The sequence below is a fragment of the Lathamus discolor genome, chromosome 2 (assembly GCF_037157495.1).
Source record: "Lathamus discolor isolate bLatDis1 chromosome 2, bLatDis1.hap1, whole genome shotgun sequence".
In the NCBI taxonomy this organism is placed as follows: domain Eukaryota; kingdom Metazoa; phylum Chordata; class Aves; order Psittaciformes; family Psittacidae; genus Lathamus; species Lathamus discolor.
This window is the reverse complement of record NC_088885.1, coordinates 10014578-10028958: the sequence shown is the minus strand read 5'-3', so window position 1 is coordinate 10028958 and position 14381 is coordinate 10014578. Positions and strand designations below refer to the sequence as shown.

The window sequence follows — 14381 nt, the reverse complement described above, 5'->3', positions numbered from 1 at the left end:
AAAAATTACACAGTCATCACTAGAATATCCTCTTTAATCTGAAAGGGTAAGCACAGACTCCTAAAAAGAATGTCTTGCCTCTGTGTAGACATTTTCCTATGCAAAGAATGTGTTTTCATCTGGAATGGTTTCCCTCCCTCAGTGAAAACCAGCTACCTCAGTACAAATAATTACATCCCCTGCATCCAGCTCTGGGGCAACAACACAAGAAGGATGTGGAGCTGCGCGAGTGAGTCCAGAGGAGCTGGATGATCTGTAAGGTCGCTTCCAACCCAAACCAATCGGTGATTCTATGATAGAAACACGATCATACCAACCTGCTCAAAGCCGATAGATGAGGAGTGAAGGTGCTTCGTGCCACCTGGGTAGAGCAGGTTGTTTTTCTTCCCTTCCTCTGGAGTGGTGGGTTGTGGGTTTGCACCCCTTGCCTTTTGCATTACTGCACAGTCTGGCTATCTGCGAACTGCTGTGTTTAACACCCTGTTAAACGCCCCTTTCATGTTAAACGCACTTCATGTTCACCATTCTTCACCCTTGTTGCAACGTGGTATGTTTAGCCTCAAGCATACAAGCCTTACTTTTGCTCATAGCAGGCAAGATACAGTTCAAAAGACTTCTAGGCTTTTTTTCAATGGGTGGTTTTTCCTTTACTCTTTGTCCTGGGTTCAGGACCTTAGAGATCATCTGGTTTCAACCTCCTGCCACAGGCAGGGGCAAACCATGCATGCCACTGTGCTTTCCCATGTATTTTACTGTTTAATTCCCACTATGCATTGCAAATTATCCTAACTAACAAGGAGGGAAAGAGCATTTTCTGTCACAGAGTCAACCCTAGCACACAACTATCCTTCACACGAGAGCTACATTGTGTTGCAACGCAACCAGCTTGCAGAATGAGTGTGGTGATCAACCATCAGGAATCTCCAGAGCTCTAACCATGACATGTGTATTGGTTCCTTCACCACCTGTGTTCGTTCTTATTGCAGTATAATAGCACTCATTTATTTTTGCATGCAATGGCCCAGATACATGAAAGAAACAGCCCCATCCATGTTTTGTTCTGTGGAGACAGGATGATGAGTATGTGACTTCAGCACCCATGGTAAAGTGCCTTGTAAATTCTGGGAAACCAAGGTAGCAGCTGGCATTAATATGATTTCATTTCTAAATATAGATCTATGAGATTCAGCTGAAAAAAACTGAGGGAAGTGAGAGCTTCAGAAATGGACCCTGCTAGTGTGGTATGTAGTGGAGAACAAGGCTGTAAAATGCTTTCTTCTGTATTTACCTGTGGAAAACCAGGTATGGCAATTTATCAGCTGGCATTTAGTAGGACAGCAGGTCAGTGGAAACAGGGCAGTTTATACCCGCTGCAAATCCAAAATCATTTATATATAAATGAAGTCTTTCATACTGATGTTTGCTCTCTCTCTGGTCCTTTCCTCTTCAGCTGTGCTTTGTCTGTGCTGCATCCTTTGTGCTCTGCAGCAAGCCATTTTCTCCCCTGGCACTAAACAAGGATCTAGCAGAAAGGAAGGCTGTCAAAGGGACATGGGGCTAGAGGAAAGGTAAGAGAGTTGATGGTTAGGTAACAGAAGAGTGGATTTGGGACTGATCCTAATGGATATTTGTATAAACAATGTAGAGAAAATAAGGGAAAAAAATGGTTAATTTTGCAGAGTGATCAGAATGTTGTAGTAGAAGACTTTAAGTGGTAGAAATAAGCAGCCATGAATGTGGCATTGGTAAGTTTTGATAGGGGCAAGAGGTGTATAGACCACAGCCCAAGGCTGTAATAACTCTGCCTGCAATAAGGCTGGTCAGTCATGCTCAAAAAGTATGAAAGAGATGTGAGTATAGATCTGTATCTATACAAGGATGGAGACAGAATGATTAAGGACAGTGCTTGCAACTGAACGAAATGATTATAGATGGCCCATGATGCAATTCAGTCTAAAAACGAAAAAGGGGGGTTAACTGTTCAAGGAGGAGGGTTTTGGAGCAGCCTTTCTAAATGCTGTGAGGCTTTTTAGAAACACCTCAGTAAGCATCTTTTCTTTAAAACCAAAAAGCTGTAACGTGGTGGTTGTGAGCCAGTAAACCAAGAGTCTCGTATTCCTGTGCCTTTGGGAAGTACAATGGTCTCAGGAGATATGAAAGAGCCCCTCCTTAGTCATTGACAGCTTCTGGTAGCCAGCGATTAAGAGAGCATAGTTGTTTTTCTCCTTTCATAAAATTCCCGCTGAGGGAGGTATATTGGCAGGTGGGATGGTTGTAATGCTCACTGAGCTTCGGGGTGAGATTTCCTACAGCAGGCTTTTAAAGTCTAATTGTCATTAATAGTTCTCTGTGTGTGGTGTTTACGTGGGGATGAAGAGCAGGCATCTAAACCTGCTTTAAATTCTGCCAGGGGAATGATGAGCCGAATCACTGGGCTGACAGATAAGAGAAAGTTAGAAAAGGATGGATCTAGGCAGCTTTTCATTGTATGGCTTAAAGGGAGATTTCTGTCTGAAGTGAGCTCCCCATTCAGACAGTTTCCTGACATGTGTGTTTACCTCTCTCCTGGTGTTTAACTGTACAAATATTTCTGTCATCCAGTATTGAGCTTCCAGGTTTAACAATAATGAGAAGACAGCTGAAATATGAAAGCGGTGCCCCCCTGAAAGCAGTTTAAAATCTGTCAGTCTGACAAAGAAGAACCTACTATCAGTGTCGTATTTAGATTTTTCCTAACCTGAACAGGTAAGGAATTTATGTGCATGTACTCCCCCTTTTTCCTCAGATATTCTAGCTTTGAAGAGCATTTTGGGTTACAGAATAGAGGATTGACTTAGTTGTTGTGTAGTCCCTCCATCACTGTTGGACTGGATGCAGTTCACCATAAGGCTGAATATGAATATCCCTCTGCAGTTTTAAAGGTGCTAAGAAGTCATAGAGTACAGAAATTTATGTGCTTAAATACTGTGAGTGATGATTTCTAACTGCATTGACTGGTTTAGGTTTCCTTAAGTAACAAAATAGATTAACAATACCTCTCTGCATGTGTGTTGCATCTCAATTGCCACATCACATCAGAATTAAGCAGATCACCTTTGCACATTTCTGGAGTAATGCTGACCCTTATCAAGTAGTACAAGTACCATTGTATCCAGGCTTAAGCAGGACATGCTTTGCTTTTTCATGTCTTTTGTCTGACCAGAAACTACAGCAGCTTTCAGACACAGGGGTTTCTTAACACACTGGGACAACTTCTGTAAAAGTGATAGATTCCAGGAACTAAGGGAAAGGAAATGGTTGCAAAGCAATTGATTGTAGCTCGCTATTTTAAGAGAAGGGCAGCACGAGAGAAGCAAAATAGAGATAATGGGCTTTGGTAAAACAGACGTTGAGAAACTCCTGGAATTTGTAAGAGTATTCTCTTGGGAAGATAATTCAAGGATAAGGAAGCACAGGAGAGAGAGCGATTACCGAAGGAAGCTGTATTTAAGACACAACGGCGAATTATTGTGCTATGAAGGAGAAAGGAATCAGCGTAAGAAAAAGGAGTAGCTGCAGCAGAAGCTTTTAAAAGTCCTGAATATTAAAAAAGGATTTATTTACAAATTAGGAACAAGGACATCTGGCTAAAGCTGGGTGGAAAAAAAGTGACCAAAAGTGTGTGACTGAGCCTGGAAAGACAAACTACACGACAACTTGCTAGTGTTGAGGGTGATAAAAATAAACTACTGTGAAAAGACTGGATGAGCACTAAAAGAGCAGAAAAAGGCAAAGTGAAAGTCAGTCCCATTTCTTAACAGGGGAAGATTGCAAATAATGGATCGTGATGATATTAAAGATATTCAAAGGCATCTAAGGTGCCTTCCAACCCTAACCATTCTATGATTCTGTGATCTTTCGTTCAGGTAATACATAAACTGTGAGCAAATGCCTAAAGCAATTAGCTTGTTTACAAGAACACAGATGCCCGAGTGTGAATAGGGAAAGAAGAGGTTAGAAAATATTTAATGTGTTATGTATATTAAAGTTAGTGTGGCCTGGTAGAATTTACCCTGCAGTATCTAAGAAACTGCAACAATATCTGAACCATTAACACTCATTGGTAACAAAAGAGGAGAAGGTTCTCTAGGATCTAGAAGAAAACCCACAAGAACCCATCCTTCAGAAAAGAAAGGTTCAGGGAGATAACAAGTCTATCTGTGTTACCTTGAAAGATGCACGACTGAATTATTAAAGAATCAATGTATAAGGTACCTAGAGAATAATAAGCTAATGAAAACAGCTGGAGTAGATTTGTTGAGAGTAAATCATGTCAAACTAACTTTGTTTCCTTCTTGACAGGATAATTATTCTCATGGATAAAGGAGACAAAGTAGATACATATTGACTGTAGCAGGGCTTTTGATAAGGTCCCACCTAACATGCTCTAAAGGAAACAAAAGAAAGACGTACCTACACAGTCATGATACAGTGAGCACACACTCACGTGGTTTGATGTTAAACTGGAAAAACATTAAGAACAGAGCTCTGCAAAAATCATGTTTCTACTCTGGACTTTCATTAACAACTCGAATCATGAGACAGACTTATTCAAAGAACTTTGAGGCTATGAAGGATTACAAGCTCTTTGAGATACAGGATCAAAATGCAGAATCGTACTGAGAAATAGCACTAAAGGTGCCCAAACCAACCAAGGAAAAGTAAGTACTGAAATACAAACACTTAACCTTAGGAAAGGGAAATTGAAAAATGAATTCTAAACTAGGGAATGAAGAGATGTGATTGCTTTAATGGAGCCATGATGAATGAAATTGTCATAATATGGTGCTGTTACAAAACTAAGCATATCTCATGCTGTGCAGGGCTGACGGAAGTGGTGTAGGTAACATATGCAAGGTAATTATCCTTCCCTGCTCGGCCCTGGGATGCCGACATTGGCACTGAACAGTTCTGGGCACCGCACTTTCAAAAGTGTTGCCGAACTGGGAGGAGTCCAGAGGAGGGAATCAAAAGGGTAGGAGATAAAGAAAACACTGCCAGAAAACAAAAGTGAAATCCATGGCTTCTGAGAAAAGATTGAAGGAGACTAGAGGTAAGATGTAACAGTGTTCAAAGACCTGTTAAAGGGAAAAGTGCTAATTTGTTCTCAAAGACCCTTGCAAAATAGTCCGTGGTGAACTGAGTGAATTTACATTGGAGGTATTTCGGGATGTATTAATAGAAATTATGTGTGGTGCAGTGCCTAAATATGCTACACAGAGGAGGAGTGTTTATAGAGGGGTTTTAAGATCAAGCTAGACAAATTATTAGACATGGTCTGGGTATAATAGCCCTATCCTTCAGAGAGGACAAAGGACTATGGGATCCCAGGAGCTCTTTACCAGGCTTGTATTGCCATTATTCTATTAAATTAAGACCAGGAACACAGCAGGGTTGACTGTTATTGTCTTTGCAGATAATTTTCAGTTCCGAGGATCAAATACGCAAGGCTATTATAAGGCATCTTTTGTTTTATATGGATGTTAGACAACCACAAGTGAAAAAGGAAGCCAGTTGTGTTGTGGTGGGGTTTTTTTAACTGACTTTAATTTGAGGCCAGTTAAGGGATAATGATACAGGGAGAACAAGATGTAATTAAGAAACTGTGGGAGGCCTGTAAAGAATTAAATCTGGTGTGCATAATGAAATCCCAATAACCTCAGGAGGCTGGTTGAGCTGGTAGCCTGGTTGGCAGAAATCAGGTAATTGCATGTAACCTGAAAGACCATTCTTATGGTTATTGTGGAAAACAAAACAGAGACGATTGAACACAACCGTAATGTGAAGAGCAAGCATACAGGAGACTGAAAGGCAGCAAAAGGCAAAGGCAAGCCACAGGCATTTTGAAGACCTCAAGAGCCAGAAGCAATAGTAGAGAAAGATGTTTAAGCCCCAGATCTGCTCTGTGTTTACTAACCAGGACAGAGACTGTAAAGATTTCCAAAGCTGTCATTTACTCATTTGTATTTTCCAGCCATGTGGTCTAGTATGGTGGTTGCTGCAGAGGTAAAACCCTAATCCTCTTGGGAAGCTGGGAATGCAAAACCTGACTTTGTACTGTCAGTTTAGCCCTGCTCTGTTTGTAAAAGCTCTCCCAAATAAAGGAGCCTTACGGTATGGTGCCAGGGCTTCCTTCCCCCATACGCTTTCCTGTCTGCGACATCAATATCTGTTTGAACTCCTCTTCTGCTGAACTCCTCCAAGGACAGGGGCCTGCAGAAAGGATCTCTGCATCTAACATGGATCCTGAGGTTGAGCCTGGGCTCACTGACTCCTTTCCCTGTCATGTAGGGAAGGCAGGTGGAGACCCTCAGCGCAAGAAGTGGGTCTGAGATGCAGACGAATCTGCCCCATGGTCTGGGACAAAAAGATCTCCCTTTCCTACTTGATGACCAGCTACTTTCCCCACTGCATCTTGAATCTTGGTGTCTGATAGAAAAAGACCCATTACAGCAGGGTTTCCAGTCTTTAGTATAAACCCTGGCATCTGCTATGGTATGCTGTTTAGAAAAGGCATTGAGTAGGAGGGAAGAAAGAAGCTGTTCTGAGGAAAGTGTGGTTTTCTGAGAAAGCTTCAGAAGCAAAGGGAATTAAGTTTGAATGAGTTTTAGCTTTATTCCACATTAATCTCCTGGCTGCTAATCTGGAGTCATTATCCTCGAGCACCAGTGATTGCAAATGCCCTTCTTACCCTTCCGAGCAGAGGTACGAGAGTACACATGCATTGACCTGCACCTCGGAGCAGCGGCAATGCATAGTGGGCAATAAGGGTTGGATGAGGGAGGTAACTGTCCTTAGCAGATGGGATTTATTAATTCTTTGTTCTTAACCAGACTCCTGCTGTTACTGAGAAAGGAAAAAAATATTGTGATCTTTCTGCATCTGAGGCAAGCAAATGCCTGACATAACTGATGTATGTCTACCCTAATTTACAGGGACTCGAGAATGCTATGTGATGTATGCCTGAGGATGAAATAAATCTTGACCCTGACGCACAGTGACCTGTTAGTCTTAAATGTGTCTGCTCAATTTTTGAGTAGAAGCAGAAGCAGCCATAAGGTCAGAATCTTTGCCTTCTAATGCCTGAGGCTTTGAAGAGTTCTTTGGGGCAATTGTTGATCTTGTACCCATGAGGAGTTAGAGAGCGGGGGGGTTAGCTTAGAGGAAGTAACAGCAAGACTTCACTCCTGTCAAGAAAGAAGATATGACATCTTAATTAGCTAAAGGACAGAGCTAATTAGCTCTTGTGTTCATGGTCAGGTTGGATGGGGCTTGCAGCAACCTGCCCTAGTGGAAGGTGTCCCTGCCCATGGCAAGAGGTTGGAACTGGATCAGCTTGAAGGTCCCTTCCAACCCAAACCATTCTGTGGTTCTATGATTCTGCTAGTGATGCCTCAGAAGATCTCATCAGCAGTAAAACAGGCAAAGGCCTAATGTATATGAGGCATATTATTTCTCTACAAATGCAAAGATTTATGCACAGCGCTTATTTTAAACTTTGTGTATTCTTGCTGTATGACAAACAGCCCTTTCCTCATTAATGAATAAAATTAAAATTTAAGAAAAAGCCTTTAATCTCTTCAAGCACCTCAATAGAGGAAAGTTAATATGCAATGATGCAATCTCAGTTTTCTGTATACAAGATGCTTGTTATTGCGCTTCCAGACAATGAAGTAGCCTGTGCTACAGCTAGTTAAGCTCACAGTCTCTTGAAGATGGGTGGATGGAGATGTAATCAACACCCAGCAGAACATTGTCCAGAGTACATGATCTGCTTATCTTCTTCATATCAGACATCCACCCTAAGAATGCTGAACCAGTGTAAGTGTCCCTATTTATCTAGCAATAATTTGAGCATCTTTTGTTAACAGGAGTGCTGCAGAGAAGGCGGAAGAGTCTGCAACAAGAGGACATTGATAATTTGCAAATCCTGAAAACCTCAGCTTGGTATTTAAGAACCGAGTGTGATTTTATTTCTTCCCTGGCTTGTCATCACCAGTGATTAAAACTTGCCTGCAGCTTGTACACTCTTTTTGGCTGGGATTTAATTAAACAGTCCCCTCAATGAAAAGCAAAGCAAGCTAGACTCTGGTTTGTGCTTTCCTAACTGTTCAGCTTGTGTGACTAGGATGCAAAGAACAGTATTTTCATCTTGAAACCAGTACAGAAGATTCTGAGCAGATGCCTGTGTAAGACCAGCTGAATAATAAACACCTTGCATATATGGCTACTTTCCTGGTTTCACTGACAATAAAAGTATTCTGAGAAAGAACTTGAGAAGACTCAGAAGTTTTAATGTATTTGGTGTTGTAAGGCTTTTTTTCATGACTCCTTTCTTTGCTTTTAGGTTGTAGGAATTCAGCTCTGACATTTAGATTTATATGGCCAAAATGGACCTCTGTACATCAGTCAGGAGTCATGCAAAGCAAAGAGCATCATGCAGCAGTTTCTGCAGCTAGTGGAGAACTGGATTATAGCATGTTTCAAAAAGATGTTCTGGCTTCCTTTTCTCTCTGTTAGAGATTCTGTTCTATTGCCTCAGTCCTTATCTGTAGGTATTTTGACTTTTAGTAGTGCTTCACTATGCCAATAGAAATCTTTCATTGTAATATGTATATATTGCTCTCTTCTAAATTAAATATATGTTAATTTTATGATAATTAAGATGTGCATGTTACACATACTATCTTGATGGTATTAATGGATTCCACACCTGGTAGCAACCCAGTAGCTCAAGAAAGAGCTAAATGGGACGCAGAGATCTTTATGATGCTACCATGTCATGCAAGGTCGAAGCTGAAGGGCATTGGTGTAACAAGAAAAGCAGCTTGTTTTGCTGTAGCCTGTCCTCTCATTAGATGCATTGGTAAACGTGGCCTGGCAATCTCATGTTCATTGATAAAATACCTATGGATATGTTGTGCTTGTGACACTTTCAGAATTTACAGTATTAAGTAAAATATGGAAAATAGATATTTATTCTCCAAAAGATCTGCCTCTGGTGGAAAAGATTGGCATTAGTTATAATCCCTCCTATATCACAGATACCACAGTACTTATAGAGGAATCATTATGTCTTAACAATACCAAACAGCTATCAGTGGTGACTACTTAAAGTTCACTGGCTGCTAAAGCTAGTTACAGACTTTACCATCCCTAGATTTTTGTTTGTGTTCAGTGGAAATTCATTCCTGTGCTATTTTGGGCCTACTAACAACATTAATAATGTGATATTTTCTGCCTGCTGCCTCCTGGTTTGTCAGCATTGGGCTTTTTTATTCTTGGTATGTGTCGAGTTTGCATTCCTTAACTGACCTCTCTGTGTTCCTTTTTTCTCTCCCTGAAAAAAGAGATGCTTCCCTCTTTTCAATTAGATCAAGGCTTAGAAACCCACTGCCTCAGGTAAGACTAACCTTATTTGTCAGGATTCTCGCCAAGGGCCTCAGGATGCAAAAGAATCACAGGCACATCATCTGAGAATAGATTGTGTTCACACCCAAACTGAAATGACTTACTGGTTGTATAGGGTACTGGGAATACACATATTCACTATATCTGTCTCTAAGCTAGGAGTTTGCTCAAGCACAGGAGTAGCAAAACTTAAGATTTTGTTTTAAAAGAATTGTCAGATATGTTCTGCTTGCCCAATTTTTTAGTTCTTTTCCTGTTGCCTAACATTTTTTAGCTCACTGAATGGCAGTGTCATGTTCAAACTAAGAAAAGGTGTCTGATGACAGCACATTTTGTAGTTTGGTCTTCTTTTGTTCTGAGCATTTTCTAACCTGAAGATGGGTGGATCTGTGTTTGGATGCAAATCTTGCCAAAGCTCAGCTGTATCACTTGGACATACATATGATAACGTTGGTCAAAAGCGATGCAATTTCACTGGGATCCTTGGGAACACTTTGTCACAAGGAAAGAAAATGCCCATTTTGGTGAGATTACTACCATTTAAGCATGTGGTGTTAATTATATCAAGATACTATGTGCTGGACAAACATCTTAATGTAGGCCAGCGTCTTGGGGCTTTGTAAGGTGCCCATACACCTATCTAGTAATTTTCATTTTCCTTAAATTTCACCTGCTCATGCCCCTGCATTGCCATCTGCTGTAGTGCTACAGCTTTTCAGCCATGTTCATTTCCTTATCATGAATACTACCAAGTCCTTATTTTGAAAAAGGTGAAAGTTGGTGTTTGGATACTCTGGAAGATCTACAGTATAGAGGGAGTTACTGGGAGTATCTGGAGACAAGGACAACTTGGAGAGCCATTAAGTTTTGGTGCTTGGCACAGCTGAGGGTGGGAAATCCTGGGGTAGCAAGGATCTCCCACCCTCAAGAGCCAAGGTTACAAGCCAAGCCACCTACAAGAGCCAAGGTTAGGGCAGCTACAGGTCAATAGATTGGGAGGGCATCAGGAAATGCTTTTCTGGAGGCTTACAAATACATGAGATAGGACACTGAAGGCTTTGCAACAAAAATCATTTCATGCCAGAAGTGACATATTTAGCAGGTCACAAAGCACTGAGGCTGCTCTCACTGAGGTGCAGTTTGAAAGTGGAGGAAATGATCCTCTCCATCCTTCTTTTCTTCTTTGCAGCATTCATTTGAAGGCCAAGTGCTATCTGGCAATAGAGAATTCCAGTTTATAAGCTACCTCGAATGCCTTACAGTATTTTCCAAACTGAAAGCATTCAGTGGTTGTCAGATGTTGCATGTTGACCCACACTGGTACCTCCTATATTAGCAATCTATGAAATACCAGACTTGTAGCATCTCAGTCTTCTAGTATTTGAAGATGAGCATAATTAGGAGTCACTTTTGTGAAACAACCAAACTTGAACAAAACTAGTTTTCTGACAGTCCACTTAATTTCAGCTACACTGGATTCAGCCCATCAGAAAGCACTCTGCAGTGTCCAGGCTCTTGATCTGGTCCAAGGGAGAAGTCCATGCTCAGAGACCCCCCTCAGCAGCAATGTGTGAGTGAAGACCTATTTTCGATTTTGTACAGTGATATTCATGGGGGACATCTCTGTATCACCACCTACATTGAAGAGATGATGGGAGGATCTCTTTGCCTTGCAAAGGATGGAGGTTTCCCAAAAGACCTTCATGTCATGACAGCATCTGGCCAGACTTCACAGCCCAATGAGTGCCGCATCCTGTCTGGTACAGTGAATGGTTTCTGACGTGCATAGCCTGCTAACACAGGAAAATAATCTGCTCCATCAGAATCAGTTTCTCTTGTGATACCTAGAAGCAGAGTTGCTGAGGAAAGCCTAGGTCAGTGGCTAACTGCTTTACTTTTCAGGACTGTTGAAAGCATGAGATTATTTTACACACAAGATGCCTTCCATCCTTCCCTTCACCTCTGACACAACATTCCTGTTCCAAACTGCTGAGCTATTCCTGCTGGAAATTTCAACAAAAATAAGCAATTTTAGCAGCCACTGAAAAAAAATAAAATAAAATAAAATTACAACCAGAAATAACTGTGTCCCAGTGAAGACCTTGGGGAATTCTTGCATAATTTGATGTAAAGCAGCCTCTGTGACTCCCGTTCCAATTACTGTTGCTTTTTGGCAAATCAAGGAGAACTGGTATAGAATTAAACCACTTGGGAAGCAGAATAAATCACAGTCATCAGGCTGCAAAGCACTTCATTAAGTAAGTTAAACTATCACCTTTCCATATTTTATTTCCATAAATAAATAAACCTTTCAAACAAAGCAGCCCGGAGGGGAGAAGGCAGCATCAGCATCATGAATTCAGTGGCTGACAGGATGGAGGAAGGAACAGACTTCGCTTATGAGATTTTCCTCTTCAGTAAGAGTGCACACTGCTTGTAGCTGTGTCACATTTAGCCTCCCAAAGAGCATATGGCTCTAGTCAGGTCTACATGTTAATGTGGAGGAGCATGGGACTGAGGTCAGAGAGTGGGAAGAGATGTGAAGCTGAAGAGCCATCGGCTGGTCTGAGGAGGTGAAGGAAAGGTGGGGAAAGGGCACATAATCTCATAAGGTGAAAAAATGATTGTGGCCTAAACAGCAAGTGAACTGAGAATGGGAAATAGGGAAAAAAAAGGAAGAAAAAAAAAAACCCTAAAAAGAAAAAGAAACAAACCCAACCTTTTTGTAGCTTTGTCCTGAAAAACCTCTTGGTCTTGGCCAGGAGGAGTTCTTTGGTCATGTAGCATAAAAGAATGGTGAGAATGGAGTGAGAGAAAAAGAAAAGACTTGGGGGACAATCCCAGGGAGGCACCTCTTGCTCAAGGACTATGACAATGGAGGCAGAAGGTGGTTTTTAGAGTTTTACCAAGCTGCTTGAGAGCTGATGAGGCAGGGAAGGTGTCAAGGGAAACAAGACCAGACATACTACTGGTATGAGTGGTGTAGATTCAGCAGCCCGAGCCTGGTGAGGTGGGATGAGGAGGAGAGGTATGCTTCTCTCACCAGAAGTGTTTCCTCACACCACTTCAGGTACTTCTGAGCAAAAAGCTGTGAAAGGATGAGGGAAAAAGAAAAGAGAGGCTTGATGCCTCCATTCCCACTCTAGATGTGGCCATAATGGGTATATTTTCTTGATCATGTATTGATCTTGGTGCTGACAAGAAGTTATATTCTGGTAGATGCAGAAGCTGTAATCTTTCCTGTTCAGGTACAATCGGATATTGCAAGCTTCTCTGGTACTAAGGTCATCTAGGGCTAATTCCTAGGATGAACTTCATGGTGATTAAATCCAAAATTCTGGTGATGTCACCATTTTATTCTAACAAATAAACTGAACCCACCTGCCTACAAATGGTTGTCCAGCTCTCAGCAATCCCTAATTCAAAGCAGCCGTGTACCATTAGTTTAGAAATTCACCCTAGTCCTCTACCAGTTCCGTAGAGTTTCCAAATCTCCCTATGAATGTTTATTTCCATCCCTGGTTTTTAATTTTAACAGATGGAAGGATTAGAGAAAAATAAAAAGGAATTGCTGTGTGGTTTCTAGATACTGGTAAATACCCAGATAAAGGGACCTCGACAGATTAAAGTAGTAAGCTCTTAAGAAGGTTATCTAGCCTCATCTCTACTATTAAACCTTTATTTTTTTTCCCCAGAGTTAGCACTGATTTGATTTTTCCCTGAGATTCCTTCCTGAGTGGTCTGTCTTTGCAATGTGTACCTGTCCCAGTGTGTGTTTTGGTGTGTGCTGCTGATAAACGGGTCGCAGTTCTGAGGACAGCGAGCGTTCACGTACCACTTCAAGGACTGGAAGAGGGGGCAAAACAGGGAAGGAGAAGCTTTCAAAACATGCCCCCAAAATGATGATGTATTTAATGTGAGACTCTGAGAGCTGGTGAGACAGTAGGAAACACACAGTGCTTGTGCTAGCATATGTCTGATAGCAATGCGCTTGATCACTTAGAAGAAAAAGTGAAGACTGGGCTCTGAATTTCGCTGTATTTTTCCCCTTGTTGCATAAGGGAAAAATCCACAAAATCTTTGGTACAGTGCCTAACTTTCTGAAACAATAGCTCTGCAATTTTGAAACAGTGGATCCAAACCTACGGGGACTCATTAAAGGCCTGAAAGTGTTAAGAGTACCTCAGGGGCAGGAGCTTCAACTCAAATATCCCCAGACACCGAAGTGGTATACATTAGCACTGCTAACCTCCAGGCCAAGCCTCTAAGCTGTGCAAAACAGTACCACTGTGGAAAACAACTGTCACGGGAAAAAGCGCTTCAGGAGCCCCGCAGAGCTTAGCGGGAGAAGGGGGTGTGGGTTTATAAGAGGTAAGGAGGTGCCCTCCAGCTGTGCAAAATGAGCTCAAGCTCTCTTTGAACTTCCTGCTGCTGGAAGTTTCCCTGAAAGATGAGGAAACCCTTTGTGTGATGGAAACAAGCGACAGCTCTATGCCTCAGAGAAGTAAGATGTGAAGGTTGGCTTGTGTGAAGCTGAGACAAAACCTTCAGTGAAAACTTTTCAGAGAGCGAATACAACGGACTTCGAGGTCCCTCTGTGCAGGCCTGCGTAAGAGCTTTCATCTGTATCAACAAACGTACCCTTCTTCCCGTGGGGAAGTTAAAGAGAAAAATCCCATTTATAGTATACCCCATTTGGTGTTTTGGTGTGTGTCTTGCAACCATTTCCACACCAAAAACCTGATGAGGTCTTGCACCATTTGGATAACTCTGCTGTGCTGTTGACAAACCACACTCAGAGATAAGTTTCTGATGTTTCCAGTTACTCACCCGCAACTTCATAGATCTAGTTTTACACTAACAATTTCTCTTGGCTAACAAACTGATGAAACTGGTAGAAATTGCAACTAAAATGGTAAACAGCAAATCCT

At 41.6% G+C, this 14381-nt stretch overlaps 1 long non-coding RNA gene across 1 annotated transcript; it reads left to right on the top strand.

The window, feature by feature from the left end:
* Positions 1-1457: 1457 nt before the first annotated feature.
* On the top strand, positions 1458-8261 carry LOC136009110 (uncharacterized). The gene is made up of 5 exons (XR_010610338.1): positions 1458-1568; positions 2602-2745; positions 4342-4700; positions 6975-7098; positions 7911-8261. It is a non-coding gene; the product is annotated as an uncharacterized LOC136009110 (long non-coding RNA).
* Positions 8262-14381: the final 6120 nt, after the last annotated feature.